Genomic DNA, 7786 nt, shown 5'->3' with positions numbered 1-7786 from the left:
TTTCATACATCGAGCATTCCACGCTATTTTCACAATAATCCAAGAATTTTTCCTTCATTATTATTGTTAGTTTATACAAAGAATTATTTTTCACTTTTTAGTTKKRTATGCTTTAAAAGCGTGTTTTTTAGTTTTTTTAAATTATTTTTATTTTGTTATAGGATTTACATCTTCGCTGGCATGAGCAGTTGAAAGTACTAGCACATTTTTCTTCGAATGTGTTGTAAAACTTACTAATTGCATTGATTTTGAGAAACAAAACATAGATTCAAATACACCTCTTTTTTCAAAGGATGTAAATAGTTTTGGCAAGTGTGGCTTATTGCCCCGTATTGTATCCAGCAACGTAGTATTCCGCACAAGCAAATCTTCCGAAAATTCATAACTTGTGAAAAAGGTGTCCATCGTGATATTCGCACCCCTATCCAAATATTGGTTACTGAGGCTGTGCCCCCAAATATACTTCGCCTGCAAGTGGATAGTTTGTTTTTGCGTCAACAAGCCAAAATATTTGTATGTCATATTTTCCAGGCTTAGAGGGGATGTATTGGCGGAAACTGAATCGGTTTCTTGTTGAAAGTAACTGCTCATCAACTGTCAATTATTTTCCTGGGAAAAATGGTATAGTCAAATTCGCCAAGAATAGTGTCCATGCATGACAAATAGGCGCCAATTTGTCGTATCGGGAATCGTCAAAGCGTATAAAACGGCATAATTGCTCAAACCGATGCAGTGATATCACTGCTCTATAAAAGGGCATGTTCGTTTTGTGAAAAAGATCCTTGGCATGAACTAAGTTTGCCTTCTCAGCTCCGGAGCATAAAATTATTGCAATAAAAGCGTATAATTCATCCGCATTTGCGTCTTGCCAATATCTTATTTTTTTTAATTGTTTTATGCATATTTGCCCGTATTACTCTTTTAGCTTTCCTATTCGTTTCAAGAGCAATACTTTCAACAAGAGACACTGGGAAAACGCGTATGAAGGCATCGATTTTAGATCCAAAACTTTCCGTGCATAGTGAAGTTGATTGTCTACGCATTTCCAATGCCAGTTTCGTTCGCCGTTTTTCAGTTTGGCTTGGCATTGACCACCATAAAGTTGTATTGTTTCTTCCCTGACCACAATATTTTTCTCCACGATTACCCTCAATAGCCGTATTTGACAAATCAAGTTTGCTTTAGTCATTGCCTCTATCTACAGTAGCCTCCTCATGTATATATTCTTCAAAGCGTGGATCACTAATGGGCTGAGCATTATCATCTCCGTAGTCCGATTGGTCACTGGGTATCGATTCGTGGTTACCACCAAATTTAGGTTCTCGTCCACCATCATCATCATCGCTATCATTAGCATTCAAATAATTTTAAATATTCTCCTCTTCTTCTTCCGTCAATTCCCGCCGTATATTGGCAAAATAAATCGCCAATTCTTCACTCATTTCAAAAAATTATATTTGTCACAACCAAAAATGAAGTGTTCACTTGAAAATATTACGCGAAACTAATTAGAAATACACAATAATCACCAAAACCGTTAGAAAACTACGCTTATTCATACAAACTATATGAAGAAATATTATAGTCACGCATAGCGTACACACAATATAAAATGCCGTTAATTTCTTATTATAAGAGCTATGTGCCTAAAATTCTGTCAACTTATAAATAAAATAACAGTTTATCGCTACGCGGGAAATAGATCAAATTGAACTGCCCAAATCCCAGAAATTCAATTTCAAAAATGGGAATGGGCACTGATACATAATAAACGGCTGCACCCAAATTACTTTTTTCTTTCACGGGAAATCCATTTTATTTTTTAACCACCATTATATTTAAAAAAAAAAAACTCCCGTTATTATCGTATATGTCTAGCAATCAATGTTGGCGGACAGTGGATACCCGAGGGACGCAACTGCTACCTTCAAGTCTAACTGGAACAAAAAAGGACTCGCAAACACACATACACGAAGTAAACACCAGCAACATGCAAACATGTATACGAATAACGGTAAATACGGGTAAAGTGCGACAATTGGCAAACGGCACATTCGCTATAATATACCCGGTTGTATTTATCGGTAGGCAGTGCCACGCTCGCCACTCAACTCACCAACATACATCATTGTTCCCTAGCACCGCCAGCAAGCACGCCGGAAAGCGATTCTATTCGGTTTGTTTTCTGTTAATTGTTCGAGTGACTTCGTATACACTTTTGGGTGTGTGTCTGAATGAGTGTGTATGTATCAGCTTGTTCGCTGGCCTTCCTATATATATTTGCGCTGTTCTTTAACTGCAGCTATTTCTAATACTCCGTTATCGCTCGTTGGACGCATTGTTTTTGACATGCTTTTCTCGTTCGTGTGGTTCTTGTAATGTGTACATTGAAAATTGTGAAATCGAATTCGAAACGCATTCGCCAAAAAGAAATGAACTTCTTCGCAAAGAATTTGGAACACATTGAATGTGGCAACAACAGCAGGTTAGAATATTAACTCAAGATTAGTTTTTCATATCCTATTTGTATGTATACATATCCATATACCCTGCTAACCATGACCGGGTAAAAAACCAGTGAATCAGTAGGTAGTAAAGGGTAAACATCTGGGTACTTTGCCATAAGCCCGGGAGATTCTACCTACTCTTCCCCTCGCACGTACGTATCCATATGCTCATACATCTCTTTTGCGCTCATTCAGCAGTGTCATATAAAATAAGCATATAACCAATCTACGGCTGATGCAGGGTTGCATTTTTTATTCCTACTTTAGAAATTTCTTAAAATTTAAAATTATTAAATTATTAATTTTATTATTTTAATACATATTTACATAAATTTTACTATAATTAAATAAATTCAAGCTAACATTGTTATTTATATAATACATTTAATTAAAAAATTATAATTTCATCTGAAAAAAGATTTATGAAGAAAAAAAATTAATAGCTGAAAATAAAGGAGCGCAAATAGATTATAAAAGACAAATTTTCTTCTTCTTAATTGGCGTAGACACCGCTTACGCGATTATAGCCGAGTTACAACAGCGCCAGTCGTTTCTTTTTTCGCAACGTGGCGCCAATTGGATATTCCAAGCATAGCCAGGTCCTTCTCCACCTCTTCCTTCCAACGTAGTGGAGGTCTTCTTCTTCCTCTGCTTCCCCCGGCGGGTACAGCGTCGAATGTATTCAGAGCTGGAGTGTTTTCGTCCATTCGGAAAACAGGACCCAGCCAGCGTTGTCGCCGAACTATGTCAATGTCGTCATATATCTCGTACAGCTCATCGTTCCATATTCGCCGTGGCCAACGTGCGAAGGACCATAAATCTTTCGCAGAACTTTTCTCTCGAAAACTCGCAACGTCGCCTCATCAGACGTTGTCATCGTCCAAGCCTCTGCACCATATAGCAGGACCGGAATTATGAGTGACTTATTGAGTGTGGTTTTTGTTTGCTTCTCAATTGAATACTCACTCCGAAGTAGCACATGTTGGCAAGAGTTATCATGCGTTGGATTTCCAGGCTGACATTGTTGACGGTGTTTACGCTGGTTCCAAGATAGACGAGATTATCTACTTCCACTTCAAAGTTATGACTGTCAACAGTGAGAGCCAAGACGCGAGTGCGACGACTGTTTGTTTGATGACAGGAAATATTTCGTCTTGCCCTCATTCACTGCCAGACCTATTTGTTTTGCTTTCTTGTCCAGTCTGGAGAAAGCAGAACTAACGGCGCAGGTGTTGAGGCCGATGATATCAATATCTCTCTTATAGAAGATTGTACCTTCTGTATTTAGTTCTGCCGCTCGAATTATTTTCTCCAGAAGCAGGTTGAAGAAATCCCACGATAAGGAATCGCCTTGTCTGAAACCTTGTCTGGTATCGAACGGCTCGGAGAGGTCCTTCCCGATTCTGACGAAGCTTTTGGTGTTGCTCAACATCAGCTTACACAGCCGTATTAGTTTTGCGGGGGTACCAAATACAGACATCGCGGCATAAAGGCAGCTCCTTTTCGTGCTATCGAAAGCAGCTTTGAAATCGACGAAGAAGGGGTGAGTGTCGATTCTCCTTTCACCGGTCTTTTCCAAGATTTGGCGCATGGTGAATATTTGATCGGTTGTTGATTTTCCAGGCCTGAAGCCACACTGATAAAGTCCAATCAGTTCGTTGACGGTGGGCTTTAATCTTTCGGACAACACGCTCGATAGAATCTTATATACAATGTTGAGGAGGCTAATCCCACGGTAGCTGGCGCAGATTGTGGGCCGCGCGTGTTGTGGTCGATCGTAGCGTTGCGAGATAGGCAGCCTGTTTTCTCTCCGCGACACGGCACTCCTCGTCGTCCCAGCTGTTCTGTTGCACTTCCGAAAATCAATGGTTTCAGTTGCAGCTGTACGTAAGGAGTTTGGAATGGCGTCCCACAGTTCCCTTATACTGAGTTGTTGACGAGTGCTCTCAGAAAGCAGGAGTGCAAGCCGAGTAGAAAATTATTCTGCTGTCTGTTGTGATTGCAGCTTCTCGACGTCGAACCTTCCTAATGTTTGATGGCGTGCGTTTTTTGCTGCACAGAGGTGGGTGCGAGTCTTGGTCCTAGTCGATATTAGGACCTCGGAACGCACGCACTTCTAAAACACTGGAGACGTGTCTTCCGTCTATCATAACATGATCGATCTGGTTTGTGATTTTTGGATCCGGAGACAGCCAGGTAGCTTGATGAATATTCTTATGCTGGAATCTAGTACTGCAGGTAACCATATTTCTGGCCCCGGCGAAGTCGATCAGCCTCAACCCATTTGGGGATGTTTCCTCGTGGATGCTAAATTTACAGGCCGTAGTGCCAAAGATACCTTCTTTGCCTACCCTGACGTTAAAGTCGCCTAGCACAATTTTGACATTTGGTGGGGCAGCTCTCATACATATGTGTGTTCCAAGCGCTCATAGAAGGCATCTTTAGTCATATCGTCCTTCTCTTCCGTCAGGGCGTGGCCGCATATCAGCGATATGTTGAAGAACGTCGCTTTGATACGGATTTTGGCTAGACGTTCATTCTCCGGAGTCTCTCTCCCACCACGAATCTCACACCAAACTTGCGCTCCTTTGTATGGCCACTGTAGTAAATGGAACAAAGACCTACTCGTCTCAGTCTTTGTCCTGTCCATCGCATTTCTTGGACGGCGGTGATGTCAGTCTTTATTTTCACGAGGGAAAGGACATTCCACGTGCATGGTACAGGACAAATACCTGAAATAAAATAAAGGTTATTTAAACCTGAAAATAAATAAGAGCCGTGGTTTATTTGACCATCATAAGCTAATAGCTAAATCATAGACAAATAAAACGCATTTAGCTTATTTCCCATTTTCGTTTAAATATGCATTATGTTGGCAACGCGGGCAATAACAATTGGCTGATATTAAATTTATTGCGACGAAATGTTTGACATGGAGAAAGGGTAAATTTTAATTTCTAAATTTGTAAGCAAAATTTTCACAAACTAAGTAATTATTTACATTGTTTGTATACAGCAAAAGAAAAGTTTTGACAAATTACGAGACACTCCTGTTCCCTAAGTGCTACAATGAGAGGAAGGATGAGTTCCAGCATGCGTGGAAGAAAAAGTTAGCTTATGAAAACGTCTTGATGGACATGATATATCAAGGATTAACAGTAAGAATATTTTAAATAATATTTAATATTTTGTAAATATTTATTATATTTCTTTGCACAGGGTACAACAATTAATGCGGCTTGTAGTAAAAATGCGAACGCTGTTGAAGGCGAATAACACAGCGAAAGACAATGAGAAGCAGACTGGAACTTCTCCGTGTACAATACCGCATATGTCGGCGGAAATGGACGAAATTTTTGGTGAAAGCTCTTTAGTGTCCAACAACCACACCATAAGCATTGGGACATATCCTCAAGAGGCATTGGTTGGGTGTAGTGGTTAGTTGAAATTTAATGTTCATTACGAATTGACTATATTGCATTCGATTCTTATATTTTTAAACAGGAAAGGAGTTGTTAACAGATTTGACTTATTTTGCACCAATGCTCGACGATACGCTGTAGCATGTGCAGACCAAATGCGGTGTATCAACAAGAGCCGAACGCAGCAAATTCTGTTCCAAATCGTCGTTATCGTAAAAGCTCTAGAAACGATATTTTTATCAAAAAATCGAACTAAAAAGAAAAAGTGCTGAAGAAAAGGTGAAGTTTTGCGCGAACTTACAAAAACAAATTCAGAATTTGGCCGAAAAACGGGATATGCAGATAGAAATTGAAAAAAAAAAAAACTGAAAATAGAAGAAGAAAAATTGAAAATTTTACAGCAGTCTGTTATGAATAAAAAATAGAAAAGCTACTTGATTTCATAACGAATATATATTATTTTATTTAACGGAAATATATAATCAAGCTTATCATTAAATGAACATCTTTACATACAAATCTTGAACAAATGCATACGTATGTGTACGTTTTTATATATACAATATACAAATATGTCGAAAAATTATAATTAATTGATAATGGATAATGTTGTTCTAAGAGTGCATTTTAAAATAAAAAAAAATTAAATTTATTAATTTATTCGTGTTAAAATTGTAAGCAACTGATTCCGGCGATCTCCACTTGCTTCTCTCGCCCGCTCATTAGGTTCTGGCTCCGGTTCGGCACTTTCAATTTGATGGTCAATAATTATATCTTTGTTTTTAATAATACACTTGCAACTAAATTAGAAATTGCACATAAATTTTTGTGCTCCGTGAATTTAAGAAGCCTTCGGAAACGTCCTTTCAGTGCTCCAAATCCATTTTCAAGAATGTGTTTTGTTAAAGCTGATTTGATTAGGCGTTAACGAACCGTAATCTTTAAACACCGGAATGAGGTACTTTCTGCAAGTCCCCGAGAATAAAAGTAGAATTTGGAAGAAAAATTTTCATATTACTTTCCGCTTTTTTATAAAATGCTGACATTTTTAGCACTTTAGAGTCATGATATGCTCCGGGTTTACCACAATAAATATTAATAAATTTTTTTATCAGCATCGACAATGGCTTGTAGAACAACACTATAATTACGTTTACGAGCAAAATATATACAACAATCAATAGCGCCAACAACACCATATAAGCATACCTATTAAGTAATCTAAAGTGGTGCGACTCAAACAAAGTGAGATTTAAACCATCATCTACAAAATTATCAATGGTGTCCACAAAATTAGAGAATTTTGGATGCTCTATCTGCTCTTGTTCTGAATGCTCCGAAGACGAACTTGATTCAGCAGCTAAGTCAGCCAGGATGTTCAATATTTTATTATCCTCTTCATCATCAATTTGTGTACACAGTACCAAGCTACTGGAAACCAAAGTTTCCAAAGTTTAATTTTGTCTTAATTTTAGTTTAAAATTCCTACTTACCGCATCTTTTTTAAAATTTTCCATTTCGTGCAATTCTATATTTGTTTACATTTTTATTTGCCAAAATGAAGGTTCTCGCTGTTGCCAACTTTTTTTTGTTTGGGAAAAATCATAGCTATAGTGAATGAAAAAAGCACTTTAACTGGCAATGTCTCAAGTCCAATATACAAGCTATGAAAACTTATGGCAAGCCATATAAAATAAGGTAATAGCTTAGTTTTCTGGTGAAATAAATAATATCTTAAATATAATAGGAATATCTAAAAGAAAAAGACAGATTAATTGCATAAAATTATAATAATATCTGAACTAAAATATTAATATTATCTGAAAAAATAAAATATATTAAAAGTTCATTCAAAAA

General features: G+C 37.6%; 1 pseudogene; it reads right to left on the bottom strand.

The window, feature by feature from the left end:
- Positions 1-6527: 6527 nt before the first annotated feature.
- LOC108975118 lies at positions 6528-7427 on the bottom strand (annotated as a pseudogene).
- Between the last annotated feature and the right edge of the window lie 359 nt (positions 7428-7786).

This window comes from Bactrocera latifrons, unplaced genomic scaffold (genome assembly GCF_001853355.1).
Source record: "Bactrocera latifrons isolate USDA-ARS-PBARC rearing strain unplaced genomic scaffold, ASM185335v1 scaffold_612, whole genome shotgun sequence".
In the NCBI taxonomy this organism is placed as follows: domain Eukaryota; kingdom Metazoa; phylum Arthropoda; class Insecta; order Diptera; family Tephritidae; genus Bactrocera; species Bactrocera latifrons.
The sequence above is the reverse complement of the archived record's forward strand: the minus strand, read 5'-3'. Positions and strand labels throughout refer to the sequence as shown.